At 42.5% G+C, this 18,431-nt stretch overlaps 1 protein-coding gene across 1 annotated transcript in view; it reads left to right on the top strand.

The window, feature by feature from the left end:
• The window catches only part of fut8b (fucosyltransferase 8b (alpha (1,6) fucosyltransferase)), an 80,522-nt gene that overhangs the window by 2,597 nt on the left and 59,494 nt on the right, over positions 1-18,431 (top strand). The window contains 1 exon segment of the mRNA XM_035679147.1: positions 11,347-11,471. The gene's annotated coding sequence lies outside the window, so the exon portion shown is untranslated.

Genomic DNA, 18,431 nt, shown 5'->3' on the forward strand with positions numbered 1-18,431 from the left:
CTCTCTCTCTCTCTCTCTGCCCTTTGTGCTTCTGCCTTCCATGCCACTGTCTGTCTTCATTTTTGACTAATGAGTTCATTAAACATATTAGTGTTGCTCTGCCAAAGAGGTTAGATGCGGCGTGGTGAGCAAAAATGGGCGGTGTTTCCTAATTTTATCTGTATTTAGCACTGTGCACGTTTTGTCACGTGGCAAGCTCCATTTTTCTGTTTGGTTTAGCGCAGCAAGCCACTGCCAAGTGGAGTTTTATTTAAAATAGCAGTTGGATTTGTTTTTCATTTGAATTCTGTCTGCCATACCAGCCTGTCACCTGCACAGCAAGTGCCTCTGTTTGCATGAAAAGCCATTCTAATTTCAAGCATCACAGTGTTTTGGCCCACTGTACAGTGTGTGTGTAATGCTTGATATTGGCTTCAGTGTGCTGTTTATACGTTGCCTTTTTGCGAACTGTTGTCCCAGATATATCCTTTTTTTTTTTTTTTTTCTGAAAATGTCAGACGGATGAGAAGAGAAGGCTGAATTGAGCTATGGAGGAAACAAACAACACATTTGAAGACTTGTTCCCTAGTTTGGGGGCTTCATGCTATAAACACAAAGAACATTGAAGTGAAGAGGCTGTGCAAGATACGGAAATGCTTGTAGCAAGCTGCAGTAACAATACTACCAAAAGAGGGAGGCTCATCTGGAAGCATTGTTTTTTTTTTGGTATTGTTCTTCTCTGTGCAGGGTATTTCTGCTTCCCAATTCCAGACAATGTACTGTAAATAGAGCAGAAGCTGCTGAAAAGGAGCTTTTGCTTTTGTTGTTCCTGTTTTGAGGAGGGTAAAGACTGAACGGTTTACATATGGATATATGGACACACACATACATCTCTGAGTCTTATTAAAGACTTAGTCTGTCAAGAAAGATAAAGAATGGCTGGTTAATGTGTATGGTTCAGTGAGCAATCAGTGTACGTCCAGTGTTGGCATTTTGCCGACATTTTTCATGATTGGTGTTTAATGTAGGTTTACTGTCTAACCCTAACCCCTGTGCGTTAGAGTACGGACTGTAGAGCTAACCAGCTGTATACCCTGTGCAGGAACATACCTGTAGTCTCCAGTTTCCTGTAAGCTTGCTGAATGCAGCCTTTCTAAAGGGCAAAATCTGTAGGAAAAAGGCCTGTCTGCCATCACTCTTCTCTTGCTCTCATCCAACCGGAGGGTCATTATTATCTGTATTGTAAGACAGAGTGTCTGTCTAGTGATCGTACCAACCAATCACAGGGCGAGTGTGGGGCAGGTTTCCATGGAGAAAAGCGGGCCGGGCTGTGAGGCTGCTGAAGCTCAGCTTGAGCAGCCTAGCCTGATCCAGGCTGATAGCATTCTCCGGCAGCAGAGAAAGAAAAGGCCCCAGCAGGCTTGCCCTGCTGTCTGCCTGTCTAAATGTCTTGCTGCTTGTCTACCTGTCTTACTCAGCTGAATGTCTAAAGACAGGGTGGAAGGAGGGCAATTCTGAATAGGAATTCAGTCAGACAGGCACAATAGGAGCTTGGCCTGATAGCCATGTGGCATCAGATTGGATTTGTGTAGGTACTGGACTCTAGATCACACTATGCCTTAGCCTTAGCCATCTTGGGTAGGTTTGGAGGTTGTGTGAATGTGTGTTTGTTTTGGGTTGAGGGATAGACCAGTCAGAGATCCTGACCTGGACTCCCCCTCAAAGAGTGTGCTGCCCCTGCTCTGTTTGGCCCTGCAGGGAGGCTGCCCAGCCTGCAGAGCACTCACATCAGAAAGGATGTGTATTTGTGTGTGTGCACATTCACTTCTGTGTGCTTGCTTTTGCTGTATCTTGGGGAGTTATTGCTGCTGCAGCCTGAGCAGGGAAGTGGGTCTTACGACATTTCTTCTCGGCTCATTGGAGCCGTCCAGAAATAGGCATGTACCCATCCACATGCTGCTCTTAAATTCTCTCCTTCTCCTTTTTTCCCCTCCTATTCAATAGGAGGCACTTAACTTCCTTGTTGCACACCCTCCCACGTGCCTTTGCATTAATTTGTCTCTCTATATGCATATATATGTGTCTGTGTATTTATTCTGGATGTCTTTTTACCGTATCTCTGTGAATGCTTGGCACCAAGAAGAATGCAGCGAAGTTTGTGGCGTACCTCTGCATGAGGAACTGAATTCACATGGGTATGACACACACTGAGAATTTTTAGCTCATCAGAAGTTGCTGAGGGACTCACTGTGGGACACAAACAGCACCCCCCCCCCTTCCCTGCCAACCACCCACCCACCTACCCACAAAATCCCCTGATGCTCAGTGCCCATGGCCCATCAAACAGCGTGTCCACAGCTCAGGTCAGGATCAGTGCAGGCATGGAGGGCTGGAGGGCTGGAGGGATTCGGGGATGCCGCTAAAGATTCTGCCTGACAAGATCCTGCACTGTCTGAGTCTAACTTAAAACGGGATCTGAACCTACTTTGCTTGCTAAAGGGCTCTTTCTAGCATGGGAGCCTCCTGAAAGTACAAACCTACGCTAGTGGCATCTACGGATGGATGGGACAGAGATTTGGAGTGTAGAAGAGGCAGATGGGTACGGAGGGGAAATTAGTGGAGAAGAGAGAGGTAGTAATTGGGACAGCTGCGCAGCTTGAGGCGTAAGCAGTCAGATCACCCACCTCACTCCCACCCCCCACTCTCCCCACCCCAAAAAATAAAACAGAGCGCCAGAGAGCCAGATGCTGGCCATTAGGATCACAGTGACAATAGCCCAAATTCATTTTGCAGCCAGAACACAGAATGCACAGGCCCACAAAGACACACACATAGGAAGAAAAAAGGAGAAGACTATGAGCTTATCTGACAGAATGGGTGCATTTCCCACACTTGGTTAGGAAGGTTGTGTGACAGGCCTGCCTCTGCATGGGGGTTTGTGGATATTATTCTGTTTTCAACAGGAAGCCCACATTCCCATCAGCCACTCACCTCTACCCACACACACACGCACGCACAAGAACTATTGAATGGCCTTCATTTAACCAGTGGTATCTGATCCAGCACTAGCCAGTATTGGGTGGCCTGTGTGTGACCTTCACACAGGTCCAGAGAGGGTTCAACCCCAGGCCCCTGTAAAGTGGGACCTGGACAATGATGAAAGGTCTGTATTATCTTTGTCACAGGGAGGGGGCTATTTATGTCACTGGTGCCAGGCCTGCTTCCTGGAGGGTTTGTTTGCCATGGTGCAGGAAGTGTTTGTGGATTTTTGCTGTTACACTATTGATCCCCAAGGGGTAAATACATGTCTGTGACCTCCATTGAGAGGTCATAATGTAAGGTCAGCTGCACTGCGTAGACCTCGTGGCTGGGAGGGATTCAGTGTTTTGCTTAGTACTAACCCTGTAACTTCTGTGCCAAGTTCACAGGAGGTGAGGTGGTTAATGGGCATTTGTCTATCTCCATATGTATCAAAGAGTTCATTGTAAGCGTGTGTGCCATGTGCAGTGTGTGTTACAGATGGTTGGCGGTGTAGGGCGGCGGATGAGAGGATTGTGAAGGATCGTAGAGGATTGGCCTGATTGGATTTCCGTTGCAGGAGTCCTGTCACCTGGCTCAGCATGGTGCTTTGAAAGACAGCAGGGTAGCAATCAGACAGCAGGCACACTGTGAATATACAGCAAAATCTGCATTTGCGCACTGCAGACACAAACATCCACTGTACAGAATATTAAGAAAAACGTTCCGATAGTCAAGTCCGTTTGATTTATTTAGCTCAATACCACAAATCCAAAATTTGCCTCAAGGGGCTTTACAATTTCTACAGAATATGACACCCTCTATCCCTAGATACCTGATGTGAAGTAGGAAAAAATCCCCCAAAAACCCTTTGAAGGGGAAACCTCTCATGCAATAGTTGTTGTGTGTACAGAACAAATCAACATAGTAACATTACAGAGCAGATAAAAATAGAGACATTCAAAACATGTGAAAATATATGGAGCCAGGAAGATGTCAAGCAAATTCTCTTTCCCAACAACAAACAGGACCTGTGCCACGCTACCTCCTTTCCATGGAGAGCTGCAAGAAGACAGACTACAGGCGACACAGTGCATGCACACCATTCACACAGATAGGAGAAAGGAATAAAAACAGACAGGGGAGAGAAAGACTAGGACAACAGGCACACAAGGGGGAGAGAGAGACACACACAGAGAGAGAAGAGGAGAGAATCTCCTGGAGGATGAAGAAGATCCAGATCCAGAACATCTGGAATGAGGCACCGTCCCAGGACGGCTGATGGTCCAGCACAGTGCAAAGAAAGGACAAGGAGGAGAGAAAAGCGAGAGAGAGGCACGCAGCTCATTTATTTGTAGGACAACCATAAACAGAGGGTTAGGGAGATGCAGTGGTGTATCAAAAAGTGTACGTCATTGTTTTCAGCAGGACAAACATGAACTGTAAGTACAAGGATTAATAGATTCACTGAGAGCTGCAGGAAAGATAATGGCAAAAGATACAAGGCCTGAAGTAACCAAAGAATAAGCAACTAAGTAAAAGTTATGGAAAAAACATTTGTTTAAAGTTTGGATTGAAAGGCCTCGACAGAGTCAGACTGTTTGATGTCAGCAGGGAGGTTACTCCAGAAGAGGGCACGATAGGAAAAGACCCTGCAGCCTGCTGACTTGCTTTTAACCCTGGGGACTGACTGGAGACCTGTATTCTGAGAGAGGAGAGCACGGATAAGAAGAGGCATACCCATTTAGAATTTTCAGAAGCACCCGAAACAAAAAAATATGGATGCACATTTTCATACCAAGTTGTAAACAACTTTTGCCAAATACTTGATTCCTTGAAGAGGTGTTAAAATATTCTCTTTATGGAAAAGTTGAACAGTTAAGATGGTTAGGAAATAATAGAAGTAGTTAGTTTTTTTGAACCCTTTATTTATTGACATTGGTATCTTTCCTACTCCTTACCAAACAGACCAAATGTATGGGGTTGCATGATGATCAATGATTATACTGGCAGAAATCCATTGTTAACCCGGCTGTGATGCTAATTTCTCCAATAAGTAGCCTCAAAAGACCAGAATGCAATGCAGCAACAAGACATTTTGTGTTCTCACAAGAGTGCATAACACCCTCAACTAAGAAAAAGCTCTGATATGCTTACTCTCTTTTCCCCCAATGCATATAGGTCTATAACCCACAGCTGAATAAAACAGCTTGTTCCATTGAGCTTGTCAGCCCTTTTCTCTGGGGGGTGTTGAAAAGCACTCTGGGAAATATAGGAAATCACTAACTGAAGTCAAATTAGAAGAGGAAGGCTGAAAGAAAGTGGGTACAACAAAATAGTAATTATACCAATCACAGACTTCAACTTGTGGAATGTATTGTTCATCACATATTGATGATTTTCAACAGTGCAAGAGAATCTGAGGGTGGATTATTCTTTTTAGTTCTTTTCTCACACCCCTTCTTTAGGGCTGAGGTGGATTTAATTGAGGACATCAGCAGAGGATTAGGGTGGTATTTTACAAAGAAGGACTGGAATTTTAACCAGATAACTGTGAATGGTGTGTTCATTTGTAATCATCAACATGCGTGACTGAATTAGTTCCCAAACCTAACTGTGTTGCGTTACTGGTTCATTGAGTTTCCATAGGATTTAGCTATCTTCCTCAGGATCTAACAAACACTTTTTTTGTATACTACCACTGGCTTTCGGTTTGATACACCTGCATATGTATACAGCAGTACGGCAGACGTGGAGAATCCTGGTGTGTCTAATTTTGTTCATTGAGTGCACACCCCTTAAATAGGCAGACCTAGCTGCATGTTCGTTGTGCAAACGGAAGGATCACAGAAGTGTTAAGGAGTGGATTACACGGTGATCCTCGCAGTGATTTGACATTAATTCATACCTGTGCAATTTGCTTACCCAAAGACAAAAAAAGAGCCACAGAGCTAGATCTGCAAATTGTGGACAAAACATTACATCAGCATTACTTTGGCATATATTGCAGCTGCAATGCATTTGAGGAATAGATTTAGGGTTATATTAACTTAATAGATGTGACTTGAAACATTTCCAGGAATTTCCCCTTTGGATGATTGTGGGAATATCTCCCACCGGACCTCTCAGTGATGTCCACTCTCTTGTTGCTTAATGATATTTCTGGGTATTAAGGAGTTCTGTGTGCCAGAGAACTCTCATTCCCAATGCTTCAGTTATTGATTTAGTTATAAAATGAATTTATAATGCTCATGTTGCAGGCTTTGCATTATAGATATTGCATTCTCTTCTATGGCAATATCAATATGAATTTCCAGACCTTGTACAGTGTAGATGGCAGGTGTTTGTAGGTTGCAGGGGCAGTTTATATAAGTAATGTGCATGTCTTGTGAAAAGTAACATGTATTACTCTCAAAACAACATAGATCTTGTTGCCTGCCAGGGGTTTTCCATCAAAAAGGGGAAAATTGATTTCATCACCTCTAAAATAAATGATTGCAGAAGTGAAAAGGGCTTTGCATTCTTATGTAAACAGTAACCACAATGAATTGAGCTGTACATTTGCTAGAACACTGTGTACGTTTGACTCATTATCTTTGTCATGTCACCCCCTGACCTCTGCTATCTATCTTTGCTGTAATGCCATGCATTGCAGAACAGTTATTTCACAGATAATGTCTAAGAAACAATCGTCTTCCTGTGTTACATTTGCTTTTGAGTGCAGTGTTGGAAGTCTGTTGTCTCTGAAGCATCAGGTAGACATGGTGTATCTATAGTTTAGCTGGTTGCATGTGGGGAGGAGTGTGATTTTACCAGCATGAGGTTTGAGGAGCAGGAGGATAGTGTGGTCTTTTATCCTTTTTAGGTTTGGGAAGTACAGTTGCTGCTTCTTTTTGATGCCTTTTTAGGCTCCATGGACCCCAGAAAGAGGAAAAGAACTCGGCTTAGACCTTTGATCACCTGTTGTTGGAAGAGAAGCCAGAAAGGTTTTAGTAGTCGCTACCAAATTCATCATCAAGCCTATTCATTTATTATGGTGTTGTTAAAATGTTATTTTATTAATCTAGCCTAATTACTTTTCTCAACATGCCGCTACAACTTGAAAATGAGATGAGCATTGTTATTGATTGTTCTGACACAAAATAGCACGAAATAGCAAATGTAACAAACTACTTATACCCCTAAAATGGTATACCATGGTATGGAAATTAGCGGTGCACATTTGCTTATCTATGGTATTGAATTCTAGGGCATTGGTGTTGTTTCAAAAAATAATAATTGTACCATATTAGTGTTATTAAAAATATATAATACATTATATTTTGTGAAATTATAATAAAGCGTTCAGAATCAGAAATACTTTATTGATCCCTGGGGCGAAACCAAAGAAAACCTGTTTTGATTGCTTTTAAGGGTCATTAATTGATGATAATAATTGTGTAATACCGTGTACCATTATACCGTGAAACTGTGATATTTGATTAGATATTCACAAAACGTTGAACTGGGGCTCTCCTGTATTTAACACATCACGATCAGTTAGATCATTTCTCTAGAGAAGAGTTGGCACTCAGTTAAACTACAAAAAGTTCCCTCGTGGTCGTAGAGTGATTTTGCAGAGTGATGTGTCTTTTCACCCTATTCAGCTCTTTTATGTTATCCTGCTGCCTTTGCAAACTTGTTGATGCCCCTCAGTCCTTCTTCAGCGTTACTGAGAGTGGCAGCATTGGCATTCACCTATGGCAAAGCCCATAGCGAACCAGCATGACACCATTTGCATCTCACATGCCTGTCATGTAGCCCCAGGGGTATTGCATCACATGGTGTCACCACCTCCCCTTCCTCTCTTTTCATGTTGTCGTGGTAGCACCCTCCACCGCAACCCCACTGCTCCTTATTGCTAGTGCCATCAATGCAGAGGGGACTTTAAAGGGCCTGCTTGGCAGACCCATTCCTCAGTTTTAGCTGTGGTCTGGGAGAGCAATAACAACATGCCAGTCAGATATAAGAGCCCCTAATAGGACTCAATGAGATGACACAGCAGTCCAAGGCCTATTATGCTGTTGGAGCTGTGGGACAGAAGGGGAGCGGAAAAGGAGGCAGGGAGCAAGTGACTGACCACATACCAAAAAACGGTCTTCATGGAAACAGTAGGACAGTGCGACAGAGGAATGGGATGTGTGCGGTCTGTCGGTGACCCAGTATTAGTTTTGACGAGGATCGAGGAGACACTCGTGCGATGGCAGCCATACTACCAGGTTTCCAAATATGCATCTGTAAAATAGCTGTGTGACAAGTCGCTCCAGAAACAGAAAACAGCCTCCCCTAGCCCGGTTTTTAGTTGTCTTTGATCTTGTGACAACAGCAAAGAATTGAAGTTGGCACATCAAGTCAGTGAGGAGCTTTAAACACCCGGTGAGGGCTTTGCCTCCTCACTTTGATTTGTGTTGTAAATGAATGATTATTATAGATGATTCCAGTGTTATGGTTGTCCTCCAACTCGTGATGTTTAAACAAAAGAAGAACAGTGCAACCACCTGAACTGCTTTGCTGCCACATTAGAGGATGAATAAAGTGCAGTATGGCATACTCACTCATCATTATTCCACATGCACAGCATAGAGAACATGTTATTGAGAGTCATAATGGTAGCCTATAGCAGCTGCAGCATAATGTACTCCGTCTGCATTTGAGAGCTAATTACATGTTCACTATTGAAGTACTTGTCCCAGTGAGTGGGGAAGTCTTTACAGCATGGAAGAGGGTCAAGCCTGGCCAAGGTCAAGCTGTGAGGGTCAAGCTTCATCTGTAAGTTTCTCTTTTAAAGCTGACCCATCCACTCGGTTGAAATAACAAACCCCTCCCGCGCACTTTTTCCTTTTTTTCTTTCATAACAGCATCATCGTACTCACTCGGTCTTTGCTCTCCTTTGGCAATTGCTGCCCTAATTGAGGCACTCTTGAGCCATGTTTATCACCGTGGCAACGTTTCCCTGCAGATAATCATTGTCTTGTGGATTAGCATAACAACAGAGGAGAGGCTTTGCTTTAATTCCACTAACACTGGACCAAACTCCTTTGTGTCGGCTCGCCTGCCGGGGTTGTCTTAACTGGGATTAGAAGCATGGGCTGCTAGCGCCCACCAGGCCCCCATATTCCGCTTATGCCCCTGCTTTCGTACTTGAGTGAACCCTCTTCGAGGACTTGGATTTTTATTTCAAGCTAAACCGAAAAATCACGATTTTTACCGTTGTTTTATTAACCATATCTGAATGTTAAACTTAAGCACTTTGTTCAAAAACTTAACTTGAAAAGAGTAGTTCACCATTAACTACTTATGTTAATGGACTTAAAGCCATCCCAATGAGATTTACTCTCTAAGTTCCATTCTGGCCTTCTCTCAAAGGACTGAAGTTAAAGAGACTGTCCTTTTTATAGCTAAAATAAAGGCCAAAACGTCTGCTATCATTGCCCCGGCAACTGTTCATTATCTACCTGAATTTTTTTTTACATTACCCGAACATAGGGCAAACCATTTTTTAGCAATACAGACCTAAGAAGCCTCCCAGTAAACACGGCCAGATCAGCACCAAACAGAGCCTTTGAGAGAGACGCTGGCAGTTCAACAACGGCGGTACCAAGGTGATTTACCCAAGTTCCCTCCCCATCTGTCTGCGCCGTGCTTCCCATTTCATGTGGACACCATATCTTAGGCGATGTGAAATGCCACCGCTAGATGCCATTAAATCCTACACACTTGTCAAACTTTGTCAAACAGAGTTTCATATATCTGTTCTGAATGGCCGTAGTCAAAGGTGGGGGGAAAAAACAAAAACTTGCTGTCATAGAGAAGAGTGTGACGGTATGGGGAGGGGATTTCAGATGCTGTTTGATGATTTCACAAGCACTTTGTTCAAAACATTTATGGCCCCCCCCCCCCTCCGCCCCACCCCTCGAAAAAAAAAAAAAAGAAAAACTCCAGATTATTCATTAAAATCATGACACATTGCACTGGCACGCAGAACTGCTTGGCTGGTTTTTATGAGAAGCGACTCACAGTTGGTAGCAAGTGGGTTTGGTTGGTGGTAAGTGCAGGGAGAGGAGGCAGGCGTGTAGCGGGAGCGTGCCATGCTGTCCTATCCTGATCTGTCGGTGCAGTGCAGCAGGGGCTCCATGGGAGACTGGGTGTAACCACTTGTCTGTTTCTGCTAGCTGGAGCACAGAGGCGGAGGAGGAAAGGGGAGAGGAAAGGCGTAGGGTGGAGTGGGGGCAGCCGCTGACCCCGTAAACACACAAGATTAAGAGGAATAATAAAAAGGGGTCTTGGCAGTGCTTCACTAATATGCGTGGTAATTTAAAGACGCTCTGAAAAGAAATGTCAGTGATGTGTGGGTGGGCACATTTAGAGAGAGAGAGACAGAGAAAGATCCTCACATCAACAATCTCCATGGAGGATTCCTGTGGTAAAGCATTCTCGGCTTCTCAAGCAAACAAGTGGTGAGGCGTGCAAAAGGAATTTCAGGCCCTCTCAAAAAGATGACCACACCATTGCAAGGGAGCTCCTTCGAAAGATTAGCAGAGTCTATATGCTCTTGCCACAGACAAACACGTACACACCCTCCTTTGTCTCCTTGTTGATTTATTTTGTGTGTTGGTGGTTTCACACTTTTTCTTCTGGCTGACATTATCTATGTATGCGTTCCTTTGCCAGGCTTCTTTCCAGGCTAATTTGTTGTGTTTAAGGCTACCAACCCACGAGCCAGCAGTGTTTAATTCAGTTGAACTTGCAGTGTCAGTACTTGGCAAGGCCAAGGCAACTTAACATAGCCACTAGCTCCGGATAGCATTTCTCTTTTTATTCGAGCGACTGTTCGAGGACACTTGTGATCATCCTGCGACGCATGTTTGAATTAGATTTTTCAAACGAAACAATAATTTAAAATCCAAATAACTTTTAACACTGCGGGCTACTTGTATTTGCCTCCAGTGTAGTGCTGTTTACAAGTGGGCAAGTGGTGGGGGAGGGCAAGTGGTGTGAGGCAGGCTGCTGGAGCAGGTGACATCTGTGACCCAGCACAACAGCGGTGGATGCTGGACACATGCTCCTTCCTCAAAGGGTACTGGCACCCTTTCTGCATCATTGGGTGCATGCCCACACTCATGGCCTCAAACACATACACATTTTTAAATGCTTCATTTGAATTCATTTGAATGAATCCACTGTACATAAGGTTATCTTGAAACTATCATGATTCAACGTACCTTTAGGACATAAATGCTACAAAAATAATCCCCCTAAATGTTTCAGTGACTAGATGGATTTTTCTTCTTTTTTTTTCTTTCATTTTAGACTGTTGACCCACACTCTACAAGCTGCTAACAGCTACTTTGTGACCATGACAGACTGCCAAACATCAGGATCATCGGCTTACAGAAAATGACCTCCTCATATGTACAGCTAAGAGCTGATAGTAGGTCAGTTTTTCCATTTCACACAAACATCTAATGGAAAACCCATCCCAGGAATGGTTGCAGCTCTGTGCTCTTCACTGATATAACAGCACACACACATACACACCAAATACTGTACCTAGAACCAATGCATGTGCATGCCTTAATTGGAACTTTCTCCAGCTTCATAAAATGACAATCAGATGATTGATCTTTCTTGCTGAGTTATTAACCCATTATATGTACCAAGCCATTAGCTGCTTGATAATTGAACTGTTAATTAAAACAAAGGCCTTAGTTTCCCAATGTGGAGTCCCAGACTCTCCCCGCTGAGCTTAAGACCATTTTATACTGGAAAAAGAGAAATATACAGTAAAGAGCAGAATATGAGAACATCCGTTTCCCTCCATTTCCATTCCCTCGGATCGTCCAATATGTTGTATTTTAGGATATCCCAAAGAATTGCAGGTTTTTGCCATTACAATCTTGCAGTAAGTCAAAAAGTATTTATATTATTTCTTTTAATGCAACTCAACATGATTTCTAATACAGTTTTACATCAGCCCTCCCCCTCTATGTTGCCCATCCCTTCTCCTCCCTCTCCCTGGAGGGAGTGCGTTTCTCCTGGTCTCTTGTTGCATTCTGATAAAGCAGACTCTCTCCCTCTGATGTCTCTTATCTCTTCTCATCTCCTGCAGTAGAGACGGTCTCTGTTTGTTTTATGCTTCCTGCCAGTTTTTCCTCTTTCTATTCAGTTTTTTTTCTCACCCCTCTTAGGTGACGCCCATTGCCTCGTCCCAGTATTGTGTGCAATGGATCAAATTTGTCAGAATAAGTTAATGGTGTGCTGACCTGCCTCCTGACCCCCTGCTGTTTATCAAATTCTATCATATACTGTAGCTAGATACCCCCATTCACACCCTCCCATTCTGTGAGAGGTATAGATTTGTTGCTCCATATCTCTGGCAGTGCAGTACTCTGCTTGCTTACTGCCGTTGACAGAGTGTGTGTCCAGTGCAGGCTACGCTTGGCTGCATCAGGGTAATGCTGCTGGCTAGCTCAGATCCAGCAAACAAACAACATACATTATGTTGGAGGCAAGGAGAATGGTTGTATAGCCAAGGGGCCTCACTCTGTATGTGTTTGTATGCATACTAGTGTGTTTTTGTACATGATTTAGTTAGTGTGCACATTGACCTACAATGTAGCCAACAGTGCAAGAAGCAGTAGACCCAGACTCCATCAGACCTGCTCTGACCATGCTTAAGGCAGCGGTGTAATAACAGCAAAGTCAAACTTGCCAGAAGTAGAAACAGTCAAACGCAGCACAGCGTATAAATTTGTGTCCACTTACTGTAGCTTTGCATTGTTTGCTTTATGTGCACTCCATGGCAGTGGTGGTGTAGGGATGAAGAGGTAACCACAAGCTATCAAAACCAGGAAAAGGAGCTGAAACTGTGAGTTAATTGACAGAAAATTAAACTACAGTTTAAATGATTCAAATCTTTTTCAAGCAAAGGCAAGGCAAAAGAATTCTGTTTCCAGCTTTTTAAATGTGAAGATCTGCTGCTTTTCTTTGACATTTTATTCACTAGACGATTAATTGAGAGAATAATCCTCTCAAATCAGTAATGAAAATGATTGTTAGTTGCAGCCCTCAATTTTATATTGTTGGGTTTTAAAATGTTGGTGAGACAAAATAAGCCAGATTTCACTTTCGGCTCTGAAAAGCATTTTTTCGCTATTTTGTGACATTTTATTCACAAAACTGTTCAACTGATTGATCAAGATAATAACTGATGATGATAAAAAACACTACTGGAAATAGCTCAAGTTTTAGTCTCTTGAACAGCCACATAGTTACAGAGAAACTGGGGCTGAACAATATGGTTAAAAAAAATCATATTGCGATTGTTTAACTGATATTACAATTGTGATATGATTCAGGATTAGTGGGTATTTTCACCAAACAAACTATTAAAATTAGTGGTTGCCCAATATGGGTTGGCCGATATATAATGCCAATATCAAAACAAAGCTAGGTCATATATAATTCTATTCTATAGGAAATGTAGGCAAATGTTTACAGCAGGATGCATGAGAGTTATAGTACAGGGCTCAAAACCAATTTTTCACTACCTTCCCAAAACTCACAAGGGGGAGTGCTAACATTGTTCCACATCAGCCACACTATCAAGGCTACCTGCAGATGTGAAGAAGATTTTGTTTATCTGACTTTTGAGCACAGACAGCCAATGCCAATTATCTCAAAATGCCAGATAATCACTAAAATCATGATGCTGGGACATTTGTTGAAGATCTGTTTTCTTACATCTGGAGAAGATAGCTTTTTAGGCCAGTACATCTCTGCAGCATTACGGTGCTTCATTAGAATGCTGTTTTGTCACACGTTTGACCTTTTATTCAAAAATGAAAGCTTGTGTAATTTGAATATTGCATTTGGCCACATTATGATTTGATAATATTTTTAATTGTGCAGCCATAACAAAAGAAGATTCTGGTGAAATAGCGGCATGGGGAGTTGGGTGGCCATAAAGGTGAAGATATCCTTTTAACAAGCTATAATGCCTCAAAATGATTAATTTTGAAAAAGCTGACTACAGGATGCTGGAAAGGGAATGAAAAAACTACTGAGCCTGGAAAAGGAAATGGAAAGAGCAAAGCAACATTTTTATATTCACTAGAGGTGCATATAAAACCTACAAATAATCTGGCATTTAATTAAAATGTACATCAAATAAATAAATTCACGGAAGGTCACTGTACTCCACTGTAACCTCAACTGTTATACTGTCATTTTAAGCATTCTCTAAAGTGACGATAAAGAATTTTCACACCATTTATTCTTCCTTTTATAATGGAAAAACTGAAGGGGGAAAGGACACATCATCAAACGTATCAGTTCTGGTATTTGAAGCAAAATAATTAATTTTCAGATGCAGAGTATGAAGGTGCGTTGTCAGCACCTGTACCGGTGTTACGGATACTGTCGGTGCACCTCTCATGTTTTTGTCCAGTTGCACTCTAGCATGCAGTGGGGACCTGTTTGCAAAGGATTTGAGTGGTCTAGCCAGCCGGCCTGCCTGTCCACACTGTGGAGTCTGACCAATACAGGGCTTTGTTTTCCTTCACTAACCCTAACCCAAATGCTTCCTTCTGCCCACAAGAAACCACTAAAATTATTTTTTACCATTGGCTTTTGTAGGACTGAACCTCTGTCAGAGAAGCATTCCATGTCCATGAGTTTTAAAATATAATGTTGAGGAATCTTTCCCCTTATTTTCTCTTCCTGGAATTTTCCCTTTGCCGGCACACTATTGCATCAGTGTCACTAATCATATTTGTCATTCATTCTGGGGATTCAGCAGCATGTGAACACAAATGGTTCAGGTCATGTGATTATTATCAAAGGAACAGTAGTTCTGATTTGAGACGCTCCTGCCAATATGATCTGACACATTTAGATCTTATTTCATCATTTCACATCTCTCTCTCCATCTGTCACTGTTCCTCACGCTCTCTTCTTTTTTTATCAACCCATTTTGCTTTCACTTCTGTTGTCTGTAAACACAGGTGGCAGATGGATATATAGAGTTATATTAAATGGTCATACAAACACACCCTCTTGATATCTGTAATATTCCTTGTACTAAATCCCTCTCTGTCTCTCTCTACACACACACGCAGACACTGGCCTGAGATCAGGTGTGTGTGTATGAGGTGGCAGTCTGCTCTCTCGGTTAGGTCCTCAGCTCCCACCGGCCTTCCAGATGGCAATGGTGTCAGCACCACACCTTTTGCCCACACGCCACTCCCTACATCCTTCCAACCCCCACCCACACCCCCTGCTCACTGTAACAAAGTATGCAATTACAAATTAAGTGAAAGATGTCTTGTACAAAGGCCCTCATTAACATTTATCTGATACTGATTACAGTTTAGGGATTTCTGGCACAACTCCATCTATCCCCAAAGTACATGTAAATGTAATGTAGTCTGAAAAGGTCAAAACTCCGACTACACTTGGTATACAGCGCAACTTTATTGTGAGACCAAGATGCCTCGAGCCAAAACACTCAATAAAATGATTACAGTTTACTATAGATTTCACATAACTGTCAGATCAGTGGGAAAATGATTTTAAATGACGTAAAATAGGTCTGCCTAAGCCTTTGCCAGCCGAAGCGAACTAATAGGCTAATCCCTCCGAAACATGATGTCCTCCTTTAACCTTCTGACACTTTAATGGACATTTGCTTTTAAACTGCAAATACAAAAATACATAATTGTACAAAAATATAAAAAACAATCTAATAAATCTGAATACATTTTAGGCATCTCAAAAACAATCTTTCCAAAAGCATTAAAAGAACTTAAAAGCATTGCAAGTGAGCATACATTCGAACAAACCATGAGGTTGTTGGTGTTCTCTTACTTTCTATATGAATCCTTAACCATGTTCAAAGACCATTTTAAGTGGATCAAAACACGGGAAGAATCACCAGCAATTTCTGCATGCAGAAGGATTTTTCCTGTGGAAGGACCTGCCAGACACTTATTTGTTTTATAGGTGAAAATGAAAAAGCTTTCAAAAACAGCATATAGATTGAATTGCAATGGCGTCGGATCAGTCAGCAACAGAAAATAGAAAAACAGTTTTATTTCTTAAAACACAGATCATTAAATTATTCAGTGAAAGTTTGCAGAGGATGTGCGCTCTTGTTCTGCAATGCCCTGTTTCACATTCATACAGCAGCTCCAATTCACTCGGGGAGTTCTGCAGGAGAACCACACGTTTGTTTTCTTCTTGTGCTACAGCGCAAGCTACACTGGAGCAGATTGGACATGATGTACTTTGTTTGTGGGTAGATGTAAGGTGTAATGTCATCTATTTGCTCATTTCTGTTTTTCAACTATGATTCAGTCCACTTGTTTGTCTTTTAATTCAGTCCCCATCATCACACCTTTCAGTCATTATCGCTGCAAGGTTCAACTATTCAAAGCTATTCCCATTTGCTCTTGGTGCTCAGCAGCACCCGTTTTCATTAACGTGCTTCATTCACTCCGTGCTGTTCTCTATTAATACATTCCTCCTTTCACCTCCCTGGTGAATTCCTCTGTACTGTATATATATAAACTCCCCATTTGTTGTCCCTATCATGATCATCTCTCCTGCTTCCCTCTCCTCCTCTTCCTTCTATTCCTCTCCTTTTCAGTCTTTCTTCTCATGTACCATGTGCTCCGCGTATCCTTCCTCCCCCTCCTCGCATTTCTGTCCCTCCCTGCCTGCCTCCATCCTTACTGCAGGGTTGAATCATCCCCGTTTCTGCTTGCCTTGTCACGTTTGGCCCCCCTGCACGTCTGTCCAGGCCTCATCACACGGCGATGGCGCTAGCCGGGTTGACATCTCGCCACAGCGCTAAGGGCCTCTGATGTCCGTGACGCTAGCGCTGACCTGTCCCTCAGTCCTCAAAGCACTGACATCATCAAAGTGGGACACATTTCTGCCCTGGGGGCTATTAATTGCCAAGTATGGTATGAGCTACATTTTCCTCCATGCCATTTCCAGATTAAAAAGGGAAGGAGACATGGGAGTTTTACATCTTCGTCTTTTCTTTTTTCTGTTATCAAAGATATATTCTAGCTGGCTACAGATTTTTAGGCCTTTTCATGTAGTTCATATCCTGCCGTCTCCTCACTTGGTATTATCTGGCTGTTGTTGGGGAGAGGGACCACATCAGCACTATTCTCTTCAGAGCTTTCCCTCACAGGGGCGCCACTGCTTCCTCACATACTCCACTTCAAACGACACACCCCAGATCACACGCGCGCATATGCTCACCTGCACTCGTACACTTCGAAACAGCAGAATCTCCATGTCTTGATGCAAAAGTGCACACAAATGAAAGCCCCAGCATCCTCCTTGGTGGAAAATTGAGTCATGGTCCTTCTGCTTGCGTAAACTGACAGACAAGCCAAGCGAAAAATGGAATCAAAATGTCCCTATATTGGGGAGTGTGTGGGCATGAGCAGTGGCACTGTGTGATTCTATAACAAGCGCATGCAAATCAAGTCAAACCAACCCCAGGCTCATTAAATAAAACATGGGAGTGAGGACAAAAGCCTGCTCCTACTGTAACCTTGCATATTCATAATGAGCACTCTTTCCATGTGGAGTCGAAAGATGTTACGCAGGTTGACATAATGTGGCTGTGGCCCCTTCTTGAGTGCATGCTGTTGTTCTGCAGACTCTGAGCAGGGCCTGTGTGGTCCTGAACTGAGATTTTGCTGAGATTACAATCTAGAATCGTACATTCTTGACTTTTTCAGCAACTTTTTCTGTTCAGGCTCCAGCATAGAATTTGGTTGCACCCAAAAACTTGCTGTGTTGTAAAACTTACAAAAAAAAAAATTATATTTACACTATTGCTCTTTTGTTAGGTCACATGAACATTACTGTGATGAAAAAATAAATGGCGTGAAAAATTTCAATTCTGCAAGTAACACAAGGAAGTAGTGTCATATTACTTCTTCACTATAATTGCAGACGTTCATACCCCATAAATATTTGTGTGCATATTTCAAGTATTTTGATCTTGACAGTTTGAGATTGTGGCCCTAGAAATTGAGTAGGCTGCCCACTGTGACTCTGTGAAGGTAGCTAATAGCTGACATTCAATTTTGTAATGACACGAACAAAGAAACTGTACATAATGTGGATCAGTCACATCTGATCCGCTTAATTAGGTCAGTATGGTGCTGATACCACTCCGTGCATTCATCAATTTTTGGGGGGATTAATTTCACTAAAATAATTGTGTAATATTTTTATTAATGAAGAAACATTTTCTGCCCCCACACTTAACATTTAGTTAAATCCCTGGCTGCCAAATGGTCAAAGAATGCAAATTAAGTTAGGTTACGTTATTAAAGGGCATTTGGTGTGTTCAAAACATGAAAACT

The sequence above is a fragment of the Morone saxatilis genome, unplaced genomic scaffold (assembly GCF_004916995.1).
Source record: "Morone saxatilis isolate NCDOM2014 unplaced genomic scaffold, NCSU_SB_2.0 Contig7, whole genome shotgun sequence".
In the NCBI taxonomy this organism is placed as follows: Eukaryota; Metazoa; Chordata; class Actinopteri; family Moronidae; genus Morone; species Morone saxatilis.